General features: G+C 40.9%; 1 protein-coding gene and 1 long non-coding RNA gene across 3 annotated transcripts in view; one reads left to right on the top strand and one right to left on the bottom strand.

Annotated features, from left to right (window-relative positions):
- Nucleotides 1–1,937: 1,937 nt before the first annotated feature.
- Nucleotides 1,938–5,790, bottom strand: LOC110015079. The gene is made up of 5 exons (XR_002873260.1): nt 5,494–5,790; nt 4,737–4,773; nt 4,162–4,287; nt 3,373–3,545; nt 1,938–2,107 (listed from the first exon to the last, which is right to left on the bottom strand). It is a non-coding gene; the product is annotated as an uncharacterized LOC110015079 (long non-coding RNA).
- Nucleotides 5,791–19,207: 13,417 nt separating this feature from the next.
- The window catches only part of dag1 (dystroglycan 1), a 59,084-nt gene continuing 56,223 nt past the window's right edge, over nt 19,208–22,068 (top strand). The window contains exon 1 of one of the 2 annotated variants that reach the window (XM_004069021.4): nt 19,208–19,716. The gene's annotated coding sequence lies outside the window, so the exon portion shown is untranslated. Of the gene's footprint in view, nt 19,717–19,741; nt 20,102–22,068 lie in introns of those variants that run through there. The other variant, XM_020703378.2, reaches the window with a different exon arrangement.

Here is a 22,068-nt window from a genome sequence, read left to right on the forward strand (position 1 = left end):
GTCAGTGATGTCAGATGCCTTATGCACCCCTACAGGCGCTGTGGGTTTTTAAGGTTGTCCAGGCCAATGGAGGGTCGTCGAGAGGAGCGGCCGCGTCCTAAGGGTCACGCAGGTGTGTCTTGCAGTTCCTTTGAGGCTCATGCGGCCACCTTAAAGGACCTTATGAAAATGGAACGTACCATCATTGTGCATTTGATATGGTGTATCATAAAGTATTCGTAAGGAGGATGTTAGTTACATGCACTTACGACATGCGAGTGAAGCTATGGTACGGTTTCCTCACGCCCCACTCAAATCGTTATTAAGGCGTCCGTACTGGCCGCTTACTGACCGTGTTGCACGCAAAGACACTCATAGAAAGCCTAGATGAAGTACACTCTGACTATTTAATTTCCTTATTTCTAACAGCCAGGCTGCAAGTATTGCAGTGTTGCACTGAAGTGTGCAACAGGCGCCCAAGGAGCACTTACTTATCACTTGAACAGCACTAACAGGCTCCTTGTGCAGTCCACAGTGATAGAAAAGGAAAAATCCCTACAACATGGTCTCACCTACTTCACCCATACTTAACCTTGCGTGTTAAGTTTTTACTACAACCTGTTGCCAGCAAAATGCCCGTTGAAAAAGTGTGCATCAATATTTTCGCTTTGTGGGCTCACAGGGATCTACAGTGAGTGTGCGGAGCACCTGTGTTACCCGTCACAGGGTGACGCAGACAGCCCACTTGGGCAGTTCTGACTAAGGCAAAAGCCACACTTTAACCCTTGTGCTATCTTAGATGACCCCACCCTTACTTTGACATGTTCTCCCTACCATGACAAAGGTGGATAAAGGTGGAAAGATTTCATGTAATCCATGGACATCAGTGAAGATCATTGAAGAAAAAAGGTTCAGAGCACTGTCTAGTGCTCTATGACCCAACTCCCAATGTTAAAGTGCCTAGGATACACTGTAAAAAAAATTCCGTAGTTTTTACGGAAAAAAACTGGCAGCTGTGGTTGCCAGAATAAACCTGTAAAAAATACATCAACTATGTAAACAACTTTACAGGCACACTGTTAATATTACATAATTTATTGTTTTAATTTAAGTAAATAAGCTGTCATTTAAAATTATTTTCTGATAAAACCTACAGATAAATGTTGTGAATTTACTGGGCCATACTGTAATTCTAACAGTCATATTTTATAGAAAATACTGAATTTTAAGGTTAATTTGACCAATATTATGGGTAAAAATAACAGCAATAAACATTTATTTCACATAAAATGATGTCTTATCTACAGCAACCTGATGTTTCACAGTCTAGGATATGTTGTTGTATTTACAAGATTATGACGTTAAATTTATACAATGTTCCGTAAAGTTGTTTACATTTTTACCGTATTTTCTACATTTTTATTCTGGCAACCACTGCTGCCAATTTATTTTCGTAAAAATAACAACATTTTTCTTTTTTTTCATGTTGTTCTTAAAAATGCAATCACAGTAACATACTTTTGTGTTTAATTACTTTTTTGAAACCAAGATACTTTTTACAAATAGAGAATATAAAATGCAATTTAGAAATTTGAACTTAGGTGTTTCCTAATCTTACTGATGAATTTAAAGCATTGCTCAACAATCCTGATTGCCTACTTTTTTCTTGAGGTCTATCACATTTGCCCATTAGCTTTGCTAAGACCTAAAAAGAAACAAAATGTACTGAAAATGTAACCCAGTATCAAAATATCTGCTAACTGTGTAGCAAAATTCAAACCGAAGAATCACTTCAATACAAAGACGTCTTTACATTCATTTATTTTACTCAACCTTCCGCCTCTAAACACAGCAAATGTTTATCATTTGTAGATAATAAAACATTATTAAAAAACATTGCACCTAAAACAGAAAACTATGTAATCACTTTTTTTTGCAAAAGATTAACAAAGAACAAAAAACCTTAAAACTATGCTTGCAATGTTGCTTACAGTGTTTACACGCCTCTCCACTCAAAATCTGACCGTTCCTGAATCACGGTTAAGACTCTTGGGTTCAAGATGAGATGAGATTTGCCCTTCTTGTCCACTCTGGTCTGTCTCTCTCTGGGTTGATGGAGAAAAAGCATCTTCAGAAAGAGAGAAAAAAGGGTCAAAGTTAGAAAGTAATGTGCAAGTCATTACTAATACACACTCGATGAAAGGGCTCACTTTAAATAAATATTAAGTTTGCGGGTGAACAGTTCCAGTATTCTAGAGGAGGGGTGCTCATTACGTCAATCGTGTTACCCAATAAACCGTGGGACATAAAAACTAAATACTCAAAAAAATACAAATATTACATTTTAAAACATTGCCGTTAGGGAATAATCCTCCTCACCATGATGTCACTTGATTGACATGAACAATGGCCAGTCAAACATCCTCTGATACATGTCACTGCACAAGCGTGTTCAACTACACTGAGTGCCAGATGTGTGATTGACTGGCAAATTGTGGCTGACATGGGAGAGAGCCTCTATTGGCCCAGCAGTGTGACAGGTCCCAGAAGACGCTCAGTATGACCCGCAGGAGTGTTTATTTATCCTTAATTAGAAGCGAGACAGAGACGCCCCGTTTGATCAAGCCGTCCTGTCATGGCGACTGCTGGGAAGTCCGCAGTTCCCGCCCAAGGGATCCGAGGCCGCTTAGGAAGCAGCGTCGTCCAGAAGCATGTGCTTCTCAAGCCCTACCCAAGGACCGGGGCCCTGGCTAGGCTGCACGGCAAGCAATCTGTCGCCACCAATTCTCACCACCAGCCCCGCCATCCATTACAGAGCCTGAGTGAGTGACAGTGACCCCCCCCACTGCTTTCCCAAACGGGCTAGCTCCTGGGGGAGTCGCCTGGTTGATCCTACCAATAGCATATGCTTGTCTCAAAGTTTAAAAGTAAAAAATGAGCGCCTGATGTGGAGTTTTTCTTCCTCGTCTTCAGAAAGGTGTGAAGGTTCAGTGTCAGACTCCTAACCGTAGATGTAGCTGTTATTTCGTCTCGACAGGCCTGAGGTCAGTCACAAAAAAGGAAAGAAAAAAAAACTAGAACAGAACGCACACAGAAGCCGAGCGGAGCCGCTGACATGATACGAATCAACAAGTTGTTGAAGGGAAAATGCTGGAAACTTTTTATCATGTTGTTATCTTACATGTTAATCTAAATGTATCCATTGAATTGTAAATCTGATTTTCACAATTAGTATGTGTCTTTAAGCACAGAAATGATCATTTCAAATTATATATATAGATCTTTTGGAGCTTGTAGTGTCAAACGTAGCTCGCATGCTGACAAATTGTGAACACCCCTGTTCCAGAGCGATCAAAATCTGTAAGATTATAACTTGAAGTTAAAAAGACAAACCTCTGTAGAAACTCCAAAGTTGATGCCAGCTCCGGTGGATGGATAGTGGATGTTGAAGCTCTAGTAGTTTGTGAAGATCATGCATAGCAGAGAAATGTGGGAAGCATTGTTGGCCTGCACAAGGTTTCGATCCAGACTTAGCATGAACTTTCTTGTAGAAAGGCATGAATGCCCTAAAAATGAGGAAGAGTAGAAAAACAGGTTAGGTTTATGTAATTTTAAAAACCCAAGGCTTGATTTAATGCACCTGTGGCCAGACCAAGTGATCCGGACACCTGATTCTGGATTCTGGGTGGGTTAGCAAATACTTTTGTTTAGACTCTCTCTCGCTAGCTTACAGCTCCTCAAAACCCCAAGCTAACATTAGCATAGCAAACAAAAAAGATTAAAATTGGGCGTCTGAGTATTTATTTATTCACATGGTGTTGGATGGGGGATGAGGATGAGGAGCAGATGAAAACCCAGTTTTTGAAAAAGCGATGAGTGGGTGAAAGTCTTCCATTCAAATTCTGAATTCTCCACTTGTAGACAAAAAAGATCCATGTTGGTCTTCATTTTTCTCCTCTCAGCTGTCATTTGGATCAAAACTGTACGGCTGCATTGCTCCAATGTTGTTCACCAGTTTTTGCTAAACTAATGTTAGTTTTGGCTTATAGTTTAAACAAAGGGTTGAGGAGAAATTAGTGAAAGGCTAAATTTCGTGCAAACAGTTTCATGAGTCATAGATCTGTTTTACCATCATCAATTATTTGCACCTGCCAGTATAAAAAAATAAAATGGATTACTTACTGCATACTAAAACAACTAAGAGTCAAATTCACGTCCTCTGTATTTACTTCTTCTGGAAGGCACACGTCATCCACATGGCAAAACATTGCATCTTCCTTTTCATCCAAGTCGGGCAGCAGCAGATCACTGCATAGGTGACATCAGAAGGCTTAGTAACTGTTTTATTGAAAACTACATATATATTTTCCGATGTGAATATTCTATTTTTCTTGGACATATAAGTAGTAAATACATCACATTAAATGTGTTTTTAAAACCACTCACTGGACATGATACAAAGCAACCCTCCCTTACCAGGTCTTTAAAATTACAAGCTTTTAAATTGACACACAGGTCAAAAACACATTTTAAATCTATGCCAACACAAGAAGCATTAGTTTTAGTGTGGAAAAACTGTAAACCTGATAAAAATGGGCCCTAAAGGCAGCAAAAGTAGTAAATGTTCGCTTGCAGTTTGGGCCATGGCACTTAAAAAAAACACTATTAGGTTCATTTCTGTGAACATTACAATACAAGGCAAATCCCTGTAATGTTGCTCATGTTCAACTGCAAAACTGACATGTAATCATATTTACCAACTATAGTCCTTCAGGAAAGGCCCAATAACTGCACCTGAAAAACCAAAACAAGAGAGAGAAAAAATTAACAATTAATAACATGCAGAAATGTACAAAGACAAAATTGTTCAAGAGACATTGACATATTTATTGTCATAACATTCCCCTGTGCAAACTTCCAGAATTTTCTATAAATTCTTGGTGTGTCCTGGCTAACAACCCTTAAAACTAAAAGCTCTAAGACGGAAAAAAATAAAATAAATAAAAACATCTTAATTTAGTCAGTCAAATAAAAATATGTAGATTTTAGACTTTTCTATAAAATCTCAGTGATTTGACAACACTCAGAGCCCAATATAAAATATAACTTTTCCCAGCACTAATAACATGCATATGATGAATGAACTTCACCTCTATTACAAAAACAACAACAACTCATAATACTATTACAAAATATCATTACATTTTTTTCCCACAGCTAAAAAGAAGAACGTGTCATAAATCCCACATTCTGTGGAGTTTTCTACTAAGCTTCTGTCTGTGTGAGGATGAAACAAACATTAGCGCCACATTACAGCATGACTGCATGTTAAGCTAACATCGACGGTCTGCAGCAGAAAATACACGTAAACGATGACAAACCTGTTAGCATCGTATCTATTAGCGAAAGTAGCGTCAGTCCACAGCATTAAAAATACAAATACATGAGATTAACCTCGGCAAAATATCAAAATATTAGTGTTTTATAGAGTTTGGAAGGAATAGAAAAGCTTACCGCACGCAGTTCTCTTCTGTTGTGGCTGTCAATCACGTATGGAAAGTTCCAGCAGGAGGAGGGCAGACTGTGCGCTCTTGTTGGTCCAATCAGCAAACAGAAGCAGACTAATCTGCACAGCGATAGGGGGAGGTGAGGCGCCTAAAATTTGAAATTAAAGACTAACCCAGTTTTCTGGAGGGAATGTTGCATTGTAATTCCTGTGTTAAAGTAACGACTAATCGATCACATATGTAAAAAACAAAAAGATATTGCATTAAAATAAGCAAAAGTGACAAATTAAGATTTCACTAAAATAAAAAAAACTGTTTTTGAAATTTACAATTGTTTGTTTTTACTCTCTTCATTCATTTCTATATTTAATGAAAAATGCCAAATGTTATTTAGAGCACAGATAAAGTAACTATTAATAATTGCCATTTGTAAAAAAAAAAAAAAAAAAAAAAAGCTTTTTGGACGGAGATGAGCAAAAATGACAAATTAATGTTTCACTACATTAAAGAAACAGTTCTGTTCAACATAAGGTTTTTTGGTTGCTTGTTTGTTTTTGTCCTTTTTATTTATTTCCAATTTTTATATAAAAATGCTAAATCATCTTATTCAGACAGGCCGTGTTTATTTTTGGTAAACATGTTTAATGAGAACTAGTTAACATCCACATCTTTATGACTAAAGATTAACTCGAATTTTGCACTTTTTTGGCCAATTCTGATCCACCCACCCATCCATCCATCAATCTTCTTCTCCTCAACCAATGACCGGGTTGCAGAGGCAGCAGTCTAAGCAAAGATGCTCAGACTTCCCTCTCCCCAGCCACTTCCTCCAGCTCGTAGAGGGGGACCACACGGCATCTCATTCCAATTGAGAGACATAGTCTCTCGAGTGCGTTCTGGGTCTTCCCTGGGGCCTCTGCCCATGCCTGGAAAACTTCCTTAGGAAGGTGTCTAGAAGGTATCCAGACCAGATGCCTGAGCCACCTCAACTGGCTCCTCTTGATGTGGAGGAGCAGCGACTGTACTCCGAGATCTCTGGGTGATGAACCTTCTCCCCCCATCTCTAAGGAAGTGCCCAGCCACCCTGCGGAGGAAGCTCATTTCAGCTGCTTGTATTCAGGACCTTGTTCTTTCGGTCATGTCCCAGGGCTCATGGATCATGTAGATGAGTGTAGGAATGAAGATTGACTGTTAAATTAAGAGCTTTGCTTTCTGGCTTAGCTCAGTCTTCACCCCAACAGATCAGTATACTGCCTGCCTAATGGCGGATGCCACTCCAGTCTGCCTTTCGATCTCCCGCTCCAATCCTCCCTTACTCGTGAACAAGACCTCAAGATATTTAAACTACTCCACCTGGGGCAGGAGGACTCCACCCATCCAGAGAGGGCAAACTTTCGCCGATCAAGAACCATGGCCCCAGATTTAGCCGTAAAGCGGTCTCAGGCTTAGCACCGCTATGTCTGAGAACCTCATCCCAGCAGCTTCACACTGCTGCAAACCGCTCCAATGCATCGTGAAGGTCCTGTCTTAATGAACCCAACAGGACAACATCATTTGCAAAGAGCAGAGAAGAAATCCTGTGGTCCCTTAACTAGATCGCCTTCTAGTCCTGGCTACGCCTGGAAATTCTGTCCATAAAGACTATGAACAGAACCGGTGATAAAGGGCAGCCCTTTCTCACCAATAAAGATCTTTTTGCCCTTTATCTGACCTGTTCCACCGGTTCCATTTGCCCAAGTGCAGAGGTATAGGTATATGTTTAGTATATAAAGACAATGATAAAAAAAAATGAATTAACAACTAATTACTAATATACTTATAAAAGTGTGGTCTCACGAAAGCAAAAAATACATCAGCAATGAAAAACATTTACACACAGCAATGTCTTTTCTTAACAGAGGACAAATGCATTTTTCACATATTTATGCTGTTGGTGGCATGAGATTATATTGTTTTTTAAATTACAAATCAATTGTGTTTATTTTAATGTGACCCGTATATTTTACAAGGAAATATCTACATATTTAACATGTTTTTATTGTAAAAATAACAAGGATATCTACTTATTTTAAATACTACATATGCACGTAAAAAATACACCATTTAGTTTTTTTCTCAATTACAGTAAAATTATGTTGGTATTTTACAAAAATGTACTGTAAATTTTACGGACTTTTTTTACAGTGTAGCACAAGGGTTAAGGTGCACCTAAAACCCGTATTATTGTTTTTTTCCAAAGAACATCAGTGCCCTTTATAAGCTGGAGTGCCTTATATATGGGTCGATTCTTGTTGTGTTTACTGATATTGAAGTGATTTTGAGAGGGATGCGGCGCTCTGTTAAAATATCCTCTTGTTTTTGTATTAGTTGCAAACAAGGTTGGGTGTTGAAAAATCGCTAACATGGCTAACGTGTAGTGCGTTCCAAACAAGTTCTAGAGTTACTGTGATTGCAGTTGACACAGTCTGACAGAATTCTCCCTGAGTCTTTTGTCTCGCCTAAGTTCGGTGAGCCTTATATACGAGAAAAGCTCGACAATAGACCATTCATTGACCTTATACTTATTACTGCATCTTATAATCTGGTGTGGGAAAAGTGAGTTAAACAATAAGTTAAGGTGAGGAGGTGCATATCACTGAGAATCCTGAAGTGATGCACAGCTGTCAGAACTAGACCTGAAGAAGCTTCAATGTTGCTTCATCAGTATGTGAGCTGAGGGTTTGCAGTGCTACGTATTGTGTTGTGCTCATTCTCCAGCAGACCATCCCCGTGGACCAACCCACTGCTCGTTTGTGTTGGAGCTTCACCACCTTCATGGATTTCTTGGAGAAACACTTTTTCTGGCTGCAGTGCTGCACCTCCTGAATGCCACTAAACCATATTCAGTGTAACACCGTTTCTGCCTGTTTTTTGACAGGTTTAAATTTCCCCTTCGTTGTGTTTTTGCAAACTCCCTCTGCCTTCGTCCGACTTGGTCTGGTTTCCACTCCGTTCCGTGGGCTCGCCTGTCTCCCTCTGTGTTGTCGGGTTTGCTCCTGTCTCTACTCTCGCTGATGCGTCTGTGGTGAATGTCAAAAGTAGTGGCTGTCCTATACCAATAGATTAGGAGAAACTCTCCAGAAGCAGCTCTGGTCTGTGCATGAAGACTGAGGGCTGAAAATATTTGGGCTTTTTGAGCAAATGCCTCTCAGATGGGGCATTCTGATCTTTTGTTTTATGCTGGCAGTTTATTGCCAGTGGGTTTTAACCATCTCAAACCACAGAAGATCACCTGGTTCATCAGTTTGAGGACATTAGGAAACCTGGAGATCCTGATGAGAAGGAAATGAAGAGAAACACTTTAAACTTTTGTCTATTTTTTTTCCCTTTCTTTCTTTAAGACTCCTGAACTCTACTTTGCTGCTACACTGTTTATTATGATAATTTTGCAGACTCATTGTCCTGCAGGTTAAGATGTTTCTCTCCTCCAACAATCACAACAACTATTAATATAAACCCTCTGCATATTTCTGTGAGCTGGTGACATGGTAAAGTCAATCATTTTCTTAATTTTTTTCTGATGCCACACAGCTGTGCAGTACACAGGTGTACCTTAATCAGATGGCTTTCAGACTATCCATGAGGTAAAGCATCAACACTTGAAAAGCCCCAAGAAAAGTGTTTTGTCCAAATCTGAGCTCCAAACTCAAGGGAGGCTGAATAAGTCATCTGGATGCAGAGATTAGGATCCATTGGGGTCGAAGACCACCGCCCTCCCCATCCTGCTCCCGCTGAGCTACAGAGTTTAAGTCCACATCAGCTTTCTTCAATTCAAATGCACATCTTAATGAGGCCAGAAGACTTAGAAACACACAGAAAAAGGTCAGGCTGAATGATCAAGATGTGGGTTTGATTAGGAGTTTTCTTGGATGAGGAGAAATCCAGAGCAGTTTAGACAGATAGATAGATTGACTGCTACTGTAAACACCAGGACCCTGATCATGAACGAGTTCAAGAACAAATCTGATCATTCCTCCTTAATGTCAGTGGGTTTTTTCTTTCTTTCCATAAAGCAAACTAAAGATCACAGTATTTGTGCATGCATCTTTGTACAATTAAATCCATCCCCAAAATAACACCCGTAGAAAGATAAAACCATGGGCAACAATGCAAAATAAAGCGTGGGAAGCATGTACCAACCTGATATGCCTGTGAACTAACCATAAGGTACACAGAGCAAGCTTATTTGTTCAGAGTCTTGCGTTGTGGAAATCTTTCTGTTTCTGTTGATTTTTTGCGTATTATTTTTTTGGATTTGGAAAATCCCTTTTTATTATCGTAGTTGTGAATTATCCAAATGCAGAAGGCTTGAGGCTGGCAGAAAAGAAACATTTATAAACCTTTAGTTGATGATTAGTAAATTAACACACTGCTGCTGCCAGCTGGAGGGGGGGTTCCAACAGATGATGTGACAGGTTGTAAAGCTGCTGCTGAAAGTCCACAGCCAACCAGGTGCTCCGGACACTGTGGAATCCAATCTGCACACTATAGGAAGGAAAGAAAAGGAAAGACAGAACCTCCCACTGCAGCAGAAAATCAAAGGAAACAGATCCAGAAAAACACTCCAAATGTACAAATAACAATATTACGGCCACAGCCGGAAGAGCCCCCCCAGCCTAAGAGAAAACTTCTGTCCCCCCCCAGAAGCCATCGCTTAGGTTGAGTGGATGCTGCCCGAAAGAGCATCCGCTACCAAATTCTCTTCTCCATTTTTGTTTTGTAGTTCTCCACCTGTTTTGTTGTGTGTTACACTTTAGTGTTGTGATTTAGAAGTTTGTGGTTTTGTACCCCCTCTGTTTAGTCTTTTGGTTTGTAGTAATGTTAAGTGAAGCTGTATGGGTGAACTGCCATTGTCTTTAGTACTTGTTTTCTCCTGTTTCTGTTAGTTCAGGGAGGTTAGTGTTTGTCTTTGGTTTCCCTTTTCCTTTGTACAGGTAAGAAAACCAGATTTCAGTTATGCAGGGTTTTGTTAGTTACTTTGGTCTTTTTGCTTCACTTTTAGTTCTTGTTGATTATTTATTTATTTGTAAATAAATTGTTATATTTTGTATGGAGACATTCGATTGGTGTGTTTGTTCATTTAAAACTTAGGAGCCACAACTTTACTTTTTATGTTGTGTTCTTCTAGGGCCCCTAGACACAGAACGGGGCGTAACAAGCAAGAACTATTTTTTACATTTGAGAAAATTTCTAAAACATTTAAAGTAAATAAGCACCTATGAATCATGAAAATAGTGACTTCAAGTCAAAGAAACACTGTTTCCTTTAAGAACATAGTTAGGATAGGATAGTTAAACCATAACGTAGCATGGCGTTATCCTCATAGTATGTTCTCTGGACATGAGTTAAAGCATGACAATGGATCATGTTGTTAGCAAGTTCACTTGTCTTTCCATGTACAACATAGAACAAGAAAAATCACATTTTTACCATCTTGCTTGATTAATGAAGTGTTGGTATAATTGTGTAAGTGCTTATAAACTGAGCGATTCGACAAACAGATCATTACCAAACTCATGTTACTAAATGTAAACAATAAGTAGGAAAACAAAGACAACGTCACTGGTCCTTACAGTAAACCCCCTCAAGGGGTCAGGTTCCAGGTGTCCTTCAAAGTCCCAGTATGTTCATCTTTGGATCTATTTTCAAAGTGTTCCCAGTGGCCTTTGACTTTGATTATGCCGTTTTTAGGCAACATTAAAAAGAACTGTCATTTTCTAGGACATAGTTTCTGCAGAGCGGCAGGAGTTTGATAAAAAATGGGCTCTGAATTGTGGGTGGGACAGTTGGGGTGGAGTACCCCGCCCTCCCTTACCCTTCCTGTTGCCGAGCTGTGTTGTCTGATTGGGCTGTTTTGGTTCTGAATTTGCGGGCAAAAATTGCTTTGGGCGGGTCGACAGAATTTCGGGTCGGGTCGGGTCGGTTCGGCGGTTTTTATTCCTCATCAAAATACTTTTCAATTAGGGACGTCCGGTCAGGAGAGGCACGTGAGACAGTACCACCCAATCATCATCCTCGCAACCATTAGCGGCTAAAAATAAAACATGTGTTCACTAAACTGTTCTATAAATGTAATTTATATGTATCATTTTAATCCTCATTTTCCCTAAAATCTGTGTATTTTGCATATTTTTTGCTCAGCTACAGCATAGGCTGTGAGGTGAAGCAGCACACAGAGCGCAGCCTCACGGCAGATCTCACAATCCTATGTAAACTGGGTAGAATTCATGCCTTTAGTGTACTCAGCGTATACATGGTTGACATTTTCTATTACATGTCCTCACTTTCCATTTATTAGTTAATATATTTCACGATTGTCTGACATTAATTTAGCGTTTGGATCTGACATAAAGCTGCACGGCTGTGCTTTTTGTGATAAGGGTGTTTAAAAATCCAGCCACTTTTTAATAGCTTTCACAAGGACATTTGTACTTAAATTCACAAAAAGTAAAAATGCAGTAAGAATTTCCACTTTTGATCATGATAATTAGTTACTAATAACTTTGTATTTTTTCTCTTTCCTTCTTTTTTGCTTAATGTTCTTAATGTTTAAGGGAAAAAAGGAAGGGGGAGTGCGCAAGTTCACCTTTGACCTCTCCAATATCAAAGGTTGACTTTCAGTCATAATAGAAAGTAATAAATAAGCCATGATTAATTACTACCAATTATAGCTAATTAATCCCTGGTTAACTTTTGGGGCATTTTTTTATTACGGTATTTTTTTTTGTGGGTCCTGGCGGTTTTTAGATGACTTTTGGGCTGGAAAAACCTGACTCTATCTGGCAACAATGTATACCGAGAGCTCGAGGCAAAGAGCTTGTGGCCCGCCCAGCATATATTCTGCATCACAAATAAGCTCTTTTTCAAACAGCATTTTTTCGTCTGCGCCTGTTTCACAACAATTTGAATGAAGAAATACTCGGAAATGCAATTTTAGGCCTGATCTTCAAGAAGATGTTGAAAAATAAATACAATTTTTTTGGGTTGGGTTGGGTATAAAAAAAAACAATAAATCTGCTTTGGTCATGTGAACAGTTTGAAGCATGTGGTGGCCAGCCATGGTGCAGTGGAAGCGCAGTCAACGTCGGAATGATCGTCGGAACGATCGGAAAATTGCAGGTTTGAATCCCGCCTTGCACGCCTATGAGTCAATGCGTTCTTGGGCAAGACACTAACCCCACCTTGCCTCTGGTGGAAGGTTGGCACCAGTGTTCGGCACCAGAGCCGCCGTCAGTGTGTGAATGTGTGTGTGAATGGGGCCGTGACTGTCAAGGAAGGTAGAAAAACAGCGCTATTTAAGTATTTATCATGAGTCACAACAAAATAAAAAACATATATTGTTAACCTGTGAAGATTGGTGTGAATGTTAAATAGACATACCGAAAAGCAGCAGACAGGTTTTGACCAATTGGGCCTACATAACGAAAATGATAGAGACTATACCCAAACTAGAGTGATGACCAGGAGCAGACATTGCTCCTACAAGATTGTTTCCTGCGTGGTTTAAGGCAGACTGGAAGACAAGAGATTGAAGGGAGAACACAAAACTAACTGACCAATTGATAAGAGTCTAGGCAAAATAAACTGGGAGGACATAACTAAAAAACAGAACTGACAATCGCATCAAACTAAAACACTTCTTGTGGATACTCTCCTATCCCTCATGGGGTGGCCGTGGTGCAGTGGTAGGGTGGTCGACCCATGATCGTAAAATTGCAGGTTCAATTCCCACCTTGCATGCCCATGAGTCGATGTGTCTTTGGCCAAGACACTGAACCCCACCTTGCCTCTGGTTGTAGGCGGGTGCCTGTGTTCGGCAGCAGAGCCGCCACGTGTGTGTGACTGGGTGAATGGGTCTTTGACTGCAAAGCACTTTGGGCCTTGTAGGTAGAAAAGCACTATATAAGAATACACTTTTTACCATTTACTATGATCCCATTGTTGCTGTATCTGGACCCTTTTATTAGCATGGAAAAGGTGCAGATGAAATGCTGAGAAAGACGTTTTTATTAGACAGGAAGGCAGCCCCTCTGACTTGATCTAGTCTGTCCCTGTGTAAATGCCACCAAAATGTGACTGACTTCCTGGAAAATATCACAGTAATTTACAGTTCAGCGTTGGGTCACTGCTGCTATGTAGACGGCAGGAAATTGTCCAGACATGGAAAATGTTCCAATTTAAACAAAAAAGCAAAGACAAGATGATTTGGGGTGATGGGTTTGTGTCACTCATATCTGATCGTCGTTGCTAACTCTGCTTTAATTCACTTCATCCTGTGATCATTTCAGGCTTAGAATTGTAAATCAGTAGCCCGTATTTGACTTCATACTGGAAGTGGATTATTTCAAGCAATCAAAACAAAATGTTCAACTTGAAACAAGCTCATTAAATTTTTTCATGAGATTTTAGTTTTAATTGGGAGTTTTAGATGAACGAACAGTAGTGCAGGAAGGAAATCTGTTGACTGTTTCTGTGGCAACTATGACAGAAGATTATTGCAAAGAAAATCCAAAATAAAAGAAATACAAATAGTCCCCATGTTCTTTCCTAATATTACACTGATGTGGAGTGAAGAGCGCTGGAGAAAAAACGCTCCAAGAAATTGTTTGCATTTTTCCTTCACCTGGACTTTATTTCTGTGCTTATCCGTTTGAGCCAGAACTCAAAGGTTAGAATAATTTGTTTTAAATCTTTCAACTCACAAAAAGTAAAAAAAAGAGCAAAATTCAATACAAATTTTAGTCTCTACAACAGAGTTTATGTCTGTTCTCAGATGTAAAAGTACTGAAATATTGATGCTTCGGAACTTTCAGAGAAAAAAAATGTTAGGAAGTAGACCTCAAACAAAAACGTTTTGTTTTTGATTTCTTGGTAAAATATTTTATTTGCTTTTTGTATTTACACCTGCTAAAAAGGTTCACACCAGGAGCAAAAAGAAAATAGAATTTCTTGTGTATATTCTTGAAGATCTTCAAGATCAGGCGAATTGACATCGACTCCACACAGCCCCTCCCAGCAGGCAGCCAGAAAAAATGCACAGTGTCCATATGAATGGAAAAATTCCATTCCCACCTTGATAGGTATATCTGGAAAATTCAGAACATTGAAAACTTGTGTATTTCACACCCATGTCAACTTATTTTGAGTGTTGCGGCCGGATTTTAAAGTCCCATTCCAATCATCTTTCTATCGATTGTCAAATCGTTCTCAGTGGTCTTTTAACCCTTGTGCCATCTTAGATGACCCCACCCTTACATTGACATGTTCTCCCTACCATGACAAAGGTGGATAAAGGTGGAAAGGTTTCATGTAATCCATGGAAACCAGTGAAGATCACAAATCATTGAAGAAAAAAGGTTCAGAACACTGTCTAGTGGGTCTAGATGACCCTACTCCCAATGTTAAAGTGCCTAGGATAGCACAAGGGTTACTTCTGTGAATGCCTAAAAAAAAACTGTGTTGTTTTCTAGGACATATTTTCTGCAGAGCAGCAGATGTTCATCAGAAATTCGCCTCTGAGTTGTGAGCGGGACCATTGGTCTGTTGGACTGTCTCTCTCACTACCTTACAGCCCCTCACAACCCCAAGCTAACTTTACCGGTGCAACAAAACTGGCGAGCAATATTGGAGCTATCCAGCCGTACAGCTCTGAACCAAATTCCAGCTCAGACGAGGAAAATGAAGACGTACATGGATTTAGTTGTCTGCATATGGATGCATCAGAATGGAGCCAGCCAATTGCAGTTTGTATGCAACAACTACAAGCTTATTCAAACCGCCTTTTTTCATCTACTCCTGATTCACCACAATTTGAATAAAGAATTACTCAAAAACAGTTTTAACCCTTGTGCTATCTTAGATGACCCCACCCTTACATTGACGTGTTCTCCCTATCATGACAAAGGTGGATAAAGGTGGAAAGATTTCATGTCATCCATGGACACCAGTAAAGATCACAAATCATTGAGGAAAAAAGGTTCAGCGCACTGTCTAGTGGGGTCTAGATGACCCAACTCCCAATGTTAAAGTGCCTAGGATAGCACAAGGGGTTAATCTTAATTGTCTTTATATATGTCCTCCATCCTCCAAACAAAATGCTACAAGAACATTTTAAAAACACCTAAAATAATTTTTGCATTGGAGTGGGTCTTTAAAGTCATAAGTACTTGCACCTCCTCAAATGACCAGTATGGATTTCATCCATATTACAGCATCAGAATATTCTATCCAAAACAAAGCATGGGGATATCTGGGTTTATACCCTTTTTTTCAATTTGTTGCTTTTATTAAAAAAAAATCGAATCTGTGCAAAACTACAGCTTGATCAGCAGGTGGGCTGACCAAAACCCCCCACTTATTTTCACCTTAGATGTGCGTAATCGTATGGGTGACATCAGAGAATATTGGTCCAGTTCAGTAAAGCCACCTTCAAATTATAACATTTTCTTAGTAATGGAACCTTAATTGAAATAATTTTGAAATGTTCACAAAAATTTTGTTCAGGAGAAAAATGTTTTAATTTTTTTGACATCTTTGAAATTCTAGTACATGAGAGCAATACCTCTTCTGAGGAAAACAGGGTACCCTGGAAATGTTTCAAGACTATTTAGAAACTCCTTCACAAATGGAATTTGTAATTTGTTGGCAAGAGTCAAATGGAGTGAGATGCAATCCTTTGGGAGAGCTTGAGGTACTCAGTTACCTGATAGGATCTCAGCAGGGGTTTAGTCCTTTTTTCTGCGCTTTAGTGCTAATAGATCTGACTCACACAAGAAGACACTTCTTTTTTTTTTTTTAAATAAAAATGGTTTTCCAGAGCACCCCAGCAGAACTATGACTTCATGGAAAAAAAAAAGGGGGGGGGGGGGGGGGGGGCTAGCCGAGGGGGTTTGGACATCTGATCAGGATGCCTTTCAGTTGAGGTGTTTCAGACATGTCCTATCTGGAAAAGGCTCTGGGGCATCGATTGTGTAAGCTCCATACAAACAGTTGCTGCTGTAATGGTGGAAAATGAGTAGAAACATGGAAAAAAAAATTTATAGTCAGACAAACACCAAATATGTTTAGTGTAATAAAAATAAAATACTGGCTTATCATAAATTGTAAATTATAGCAACAAACCTCAACTTAAATATTAGATATCATGGAACACTTCAAATATAATAGTTAGCCTGGTTAGTTATGGGTTAAGATTACCTCTCACTGTAGCTAATCTTGCTCTTGTAGAAATAGATGGAAACATTATTTTCTTAGTTTGTATATTGATTTAGTTTGATGGCTTTTGTTGACATTGTTTCTACTGTTTTTGTACAGCAACTGTTGTAAATCAAAGCCTAAGTCTGAAATGTGTTTGTTTGTTTTGCTGCAGCTGAGCAAACAAATAAGAGCTGAAGGTCTCTTGTGTTGGACAGATTTTACTGTTACAATAGGGGGTTGTGAATCTTCCGACTCATGAGGCATTTATTTGTATAAACCCCTTTTGCATTTGAGGATTGTAAAGTGCAGCATTTTCCCAGTCTGAATACACCCTCATACTCGGGTCAGACTTGTCTGTGATTATTTTAAAGACAAATAGCAACAACCACTAGAGGGCACTGTAGATGTATCAGTATTTGCTACTGACAGCAACGCAGAAAAATTGCGCTCAGTGTTACACCGACCTCGGCGGAATTGTTCCAAAGTGACACAGAGTGTCAGTGAGTAATTCAACAGCTTTGGAAGTGATATAAAGACTAGGGTTGTGCCGATGGACGATATCATCATCCATCGTGATGGGTGACTGACATCCCGATGGAGAGACCACCATCGTGATGCCACGCCCCCGCCACGTTGCGCGTCGACACCATAAGCCGCGGTTACATGTACAAAATATCTTGATGGGATCAATGGTCGGATTAGAATCCAACCGTGTAGATGGGCCCAGAAAAATGTTTTCAGAATATAAAAACGTTCACTAAGGTCACAATTTCGGTCGGAATAAATCATTCGCACATGCGCAGTATTCGCACATGCGCAGTTTGAAAACCGGAAGGGGATACAACTTCCGCCGAGCGGCTTTTTTTCCAAACTTTATTGAATGTAACAATTCAATACAAAACGATAACAGCGCCGAGCGGCTATATATATTGACATGTCAGCTCGGTAAAATACGAGATGATCTTCTAAACGTGCTTTTAATGATGTTACGGTTATTATGAAACACCTGTTCGCTCATCATTTGAATTTTATTCCGTGTGGTCAGTGCTTTTTCTGAACGAAGCCAGGATTAGCAGTATGCTAACACGGGCTAACAACATTAGCTTTGGGTGGCGCTGCATCCTGTGAATAACATCAGCCTTTACTTAGTCGGGACACGACTGGAAACACAAATCCACGTGATTGCTTGAATGTTTTCTAAGGACTGAGCGACATTTCTGCTTTGATGCTCAAACCTCTGTCTGCTGACGATCCGTGCTGTGCTCAGACACACGTTTAGACCCGGTTCTGAGTTTGGTAGCTTGTACCCCTAGAGCTGCGGGACGGATCGCAGTCTTAAATCTCTCACACATACCGCTCATGTACCCCCCCCCCACTTCCCATAAAACACAAAGCTGTAAATCCGCACTCCGCCGGTCCACTCCTAAGTGCGGGAGTGGACTACTTCTTTTCTATTTTGTTTTACTTTTTCTGTTAAAGTCACTTCCCTCAGTTTATACTGGATCATCGCAGATTAACCATTAGTTGGGAAATAAAATGAAAAAAGCAAAATAACGAATAGCAGTTATATAAGAACGAAAAATGTAAACCCCCCCCCCACGATGTCATCGTCCATCCCGATGGTTGACAGCAAACATCGTCAACGGCCAAATTAAGGGACATCGCCCAACCCTAATAAAGACTTTACTTGACTAGTTAGCATGTTCTTTACGCTATGGTTATCATAATAATTGTTCATAAGTTGTGCTAATAGGAGATTCCTCCTATGTTTCATGAAGCTAAATAAGCGTCAATGTGTTACGGTAGTGAAGCATGAATAGATTAAATCTCCTACTGGCATATTCTTCGGACCGACTTAAACTCCAAATAGGACAGTATAGGTCAAGACAGAGTAGAGACGTCCTCATAAAATACAACAAAGACAGAAACCATATCACACATTTCAGACAAACCGCTTATTGCTAACTAAGCAGGCATCGGGACTGATGTGAACATTTCACGGAGGGGTTCCAGGCAATAGAAACACAGAGAGAAAGGAAGATGAGAATCATGGAATGAGCTAAGAGGAGACAGAAGAGGTGTTGAAGATGATTGATGGTCCCAGCTGAAACAGAAGCTTCTCCAGGTGATGAACCCTGAAGTAAGAAGAGAGGCACCAGGCGGGAATTCCAGGATTCTGAAGTTCATGAAGACTTCCTCCTGGGTGATTTAGGAAAAGCCAGTTGGAAATTGATAGATCTTCCACGCTGATCATTCACTTGTGGATCAATGCCTTCATCATTGGCAGGGCGTTGAGTAAACACATTGATTGGTGTAAAGAGGGGAGGGGGGGGAGTCAGGGGGCATAAAAGGGCAAAAAGAAAATGTGCAGCAATGCTGAATGAAAGGACAGAGGAGGTGGAGGCAGTAAGAAAAAAAATGGGGGAGGAGAGGTGGATAGTGGGTGGAGTGATTCAGAGAATGCATGGCTCTGCCCTCCCTCCATCCTTCCACTCCTCCTCCGGCTGGAAATTCATCCTTCAGGCTCGGCAGCGGACATTTGCGTGGAGGACCTCGGGAGAACGGGACGCGTTCTGTCGTGGAAGTCCGATTGCAACCCGCATCTGCGGGGACGACTAAAAGAGAAGACTGACTTCCTTTTGAAAGTCCCAAATCGTTTTCCTCAAAAAGCAGCTCGGCGATTTTTCCCGATCCGCTGTTGGATTGTTGGTTTTTATTTTTTCCTTTCACGGCTGCTCCGCAAACATCTGCCTGTGCGTTGAGAAGTCCTCCCCACGCGAGATCACCCAACTTTGGAGTGGCGGAGACTGCCCGACGCCTGGGGGGAGACGGGAGATCTGACACCGACCAACACAGCCTATATTTGTCCGCTCCCGCACAAAGGGGAAGCAGGAAAGGAGCGCTCCCGAGGCGCCAGCAGACTTCCACCGCCAGGAGAGGAAGGAGCAGTGGGAAAGAGGATTTTTGGCCCCGCGACAGGACGGGATCTGGACCGGTGAGTGCGGTTCTTTCCAGCTTTGGACTGCGGGTTTGTGTTTTTCGCTGCCGCAGCTAAAGGCGCTCGGCGGACGGATAATGGGAGCGATGTGGCAAAGCGGAGCGGCGTGAAACTGGGTCTGCGGACGGTTCTGGGTCTGGTTCAGACAATTTTTCAGGAAGCCGCTGTGTCCTGCTGCTGCTTCTCCGTCCGTCGCTTTCACTCTCTTCGTCGCCTCCTTCAATTCAGTTCCCCTCCTTGCTTCCTTATCCTTCGGCTCGTTTCCTAGCCGCGTGCGGACCCGCGAGCTTCAAACCCGAACAGGTGCACGCGGCTGTGTCGCTGACCCCCGTGAAGGCCTCAAACCCACCTGAAGTTCCCCGAGGATATTCTCAGGATTCGGGTCAGTGACCTTATTTGTTCTTCGTTTTTCTGTCCTCCTTGTGCGCGTGCTCTTGCAGACCTCGTTAACGGGGACGGTAATGAGCCGCGCGGCGCCGCTGTTGCCTCACGTGCGCGCGCGCGGATATCGTGCGCTTTGGGAGGTGAAGGAGCGGCGCCCCGGCGGGCTCGTGCGCCCTTCTCGTCGTGATGCCGCTCACGTGCGCTTCGCCATGGAGACATTTGACAGGCGCGCGCGTCTTCTTCTGACCGAGAAGAAGAGTCCCTTCTCCGCGCACTCGGCGGCGTCACGTGCACCTGTGTACGCAGTGCTAGTCTATTACTTTAACTTGATTTATTTTTACATTCAACACCTCAAATAATCGGCTATAAAATAAATTACAGGGGAGCCTTGGTTGTAGTGTGTGTTTTCAGTAGGTTTCTGAAATTCCTGCAGCGTCACAAACTCTTCAGTCAGGTTGAACTTTTTCTCGCCTGTCGGCCATAAATGAAATTTCAGAGTTAGGAGCACTTTCGGGGAGGGGGGAGTACCCCCCATGGGGGAGATCATTCTGCCCGAGGCCACTGGTCCAGCCCGTTTCCTATTAGCTCGCCGATGGAGGTGATCAATACTCTCTCAGTACATCAGCTTGAATTCTGTGCTGCTGCTGCTGTTGGGAGACTTTGAGCCGCGAGGCAGCCACACACCTGTGTGTGTGCGCGTGCGCGACCACGCCGCTTCATCCCCCCACCTCTCAGATCAGATTGTCTCCCTGGGAGCAGCACCTTCAGCCTCCAGTGATCGAAGAGCCGCGTGCGTTTGTTTGTTTCTAGAACAGTCTGTTAATCTTCACACTGTGGTGCGCGCATGCGCGCGCTCAGGTTAACTTTAGCCATTAGAACTTGAACCTGATTTGTTTGATGAGAACACAATCTAATAAGACTGCACTCACTTCTATTTAAATGTTCCTTAGCAAAAAGCACTAGTCTTAAAGTTTATTTTATTATGTATACTTAAGTATAAGTTGCAAGTATACTATAGAAGTATACTATAGTAGTATACTATCTATACTACTTACACTAAATTATTTTCAGATTAAATGGGCATGTTTAAGTTTAACATATTAAAAGTGTGTCAGTATACTTTGTATATACTAAGTATTCTTGTGAAACACTTAAATAGATTACTTTTTTGTTAAGGATTTCCTTAAAAGTCAATTTTGACTCTTTAGTATTATTATCATTATGATGAAATTTCATTTTCAAACATCAATTCTCACTAAAATAACTGGAAATCAAGTTGACATGTCAAAAAACATTTTTTAGTGTTGCCATTTTCTTCTTTAGACTTGACCAATCCAGCAGGCCCAGCATTTTCTAGCGTATTTTGACTTTTACAACGTTTTTGAAGGAACTTTTGAGCTACTTTAGCCATAAATTTACCTGCTTTTCTGAAGACTTCCAGCAGACCCCCCCCCATGGTGATTCCTTCATTAAAATGCATCTTAAAGTTGTTTTGAAACCTTAAACTTCAAACTAAGGTTATTTTTTCACACCAGGCTGACATCAGATCGCCGCTGGAAAAGGTTTTTTTTTTCAGTAGTGTGTTGCCTTTAAAGTTCTGATAACATAAAGGCGCAGAGATATCTGCTCCTCGCCGTGCTCCATCGCTGTAGGTACAGGTTGATAGATCAAATCTTTCAATGCTAGCCAATTTTTCTCCTCACATATTTGTACATTGCTACTTGAATATAAGGAAAAACTCAAAGCAGCAGCGGCAGCAGCTGTGTTTGTCTCATTAGCTCAATGACAGCTTCATGCTGATTCAGTTAAAATTGTTCCCGTCAAATTCTTTCATTTAGGCTATGCAACTCTGATCTTCTGGTTTCTTAATATATTTTGGATACTTTTTTATTTTATTTTGATGGAAAGTTGATCTTCATCAGGAAATGTTGATTGTTTCTGCTGGCATTGATGACCATTTTAGTT

This window comes from Oryzias latipes, chromosome 5 (genome assembly GCF_002234675.1).
Source record: "Oryzias latipes chromosome 5, ASM223467v1".
Taxonomy (NCBI): Eukaryota; Metazoa; Chordata; class Actinopteri; order Beloniformes; family Adrianichthyidae; genus Oryzias; species Oryzias latipes.